Source organism: Leguminivora glycinivorella, chromosome 8 (assembly GCF_023078275.1).
Source record: "Leguminivora glycinivorella isolate SPB_JAAS2020 chromosome 8, LegGlyc_1.1, whole genome shotgun sequence".
Taxonomy (NCBI): Eukaryota; Metazoa; Arthropoda; class Insecta; order Lepidoptera; family Tortricidae; genus Leguminivora; species Leguminivora glycinivorella.
Window position 1 is genome coordinate 17,278,645 of NC_062978.1, and position 1,572 is coordinate 17,280,216.

The following is a 1,572-nucleotide window of genomic DNA, read 5'->3' on the forward strand; positions in this document are numbered from 1 at the left end:
TCCATACAGTTGGCCCGACGCTACGCTCGCGAGACGCTAGAAAGAGAGACTATGTTTTTGCCGGTCACGAAGCATCACAATTTTTTGCCGGGAATATGTCGTCATATACTTATGGCCCCTATAGAGAATCGGATATGTTGTCACGGCCGTTCATAGTCATATACGTAGGCTGGTGACTGTTCCATGAACATCTGGTCTAGTTGAATGGAGAAGTGCCATTCAAAACGAGCGTTACTTTCTAAACAACGATGAACTTACGGTTACTTACGTGTTCGTGGTATGCACAGGGTAATGAAATTGAAATTTAATGAAATTGAAACATTTTTTTATATAAAAATTTGAACCAGAAGCACACCATACGGAATATTGGTATATAAATAGGTACTTATATACCCGCCCGCATTTCCCTTTCTTCTATTCTAAGTACGAATCGATTAATAAGTATCTAAATATGTAAAAATAAATTAAATTATAATTGTTTACATACAACCTGGTTGACAGAATTTGACGTAGGTGCTGTCATATATATTTTTAAAATGACGTACTGTTAATACCAGCGTAATGAAAATTTATTCCAATGAGTAAAAGAAAACATGAAACTCTTTTCAATTTAACCGAACTAGAATGAAATCATTTATACTCATTCGGTTGTGTTCGTTATTTTCTTTAATAATGTGATATATTTTTATTTATTTTTGATGCACAAGCCATGCACCTTTACACTTTAAATGAGATTGGATCTCCACCTGACATTATCGACTTACCCTATTTATTTTGAGCACAGTTTTACACTGGTATGGGTTTTCGTGTACGTACACTATTTTCTGTCAAAATATTTGTCAAATTTAATTGTCAACGCGGAGCGACCGGCGACACGTCTGCCTCCGATGAGCCGCTCACGGCATCTAATCGAAAGGAGAATTCTGACAGCAATGGCGAATTTATGGAAATTTTACGATAGTTTAAATTTAAGGTAAAATTTCTTTGTTGCCTTTGAGAGAAAAAATATAAAAAACCTCAAAACTTGTAGTCCATTTATCTGGCTTTCAGAATCACATAATGTTATAACTAGGGTATTGAATTTTTTTAACAAAGTTTACTAAACGGCGACATACGTTTTTCTCATTTTAGGTCAACTTTGTGTGGGTTTAGTTATTACACCGTTAATAATTGGAGATTGTGAATAGTCAAAAGTTGTAGACACACTCTTTAAGATAATAACTACATTTATTTTATTTCATTTAATTTAGAAATGTGAGCAGCATTTGTTAAACGCCGAATGCACTTTTCGAGGATTTCGTACGACCCCCTCTTAATGTATTTTTCGCGATGTATGTACTTATATCTACTGTTTGTTTTTGTTTTATTAATTATGTTCTTCGTTTAAAATTTACCACTCAATAATTATTTTTAAAACGGCTATATAACATGAAAATACAGTACTTACCCATACACACTTACCTGTATTGACAGTACTATTTTTTAGGAATCCTACGTACCTACTGGTAGTTATCTTATGATTCAGGTTAAATTATTATTAGAATGAAATATTTTAAGAATAAGAATCAAATA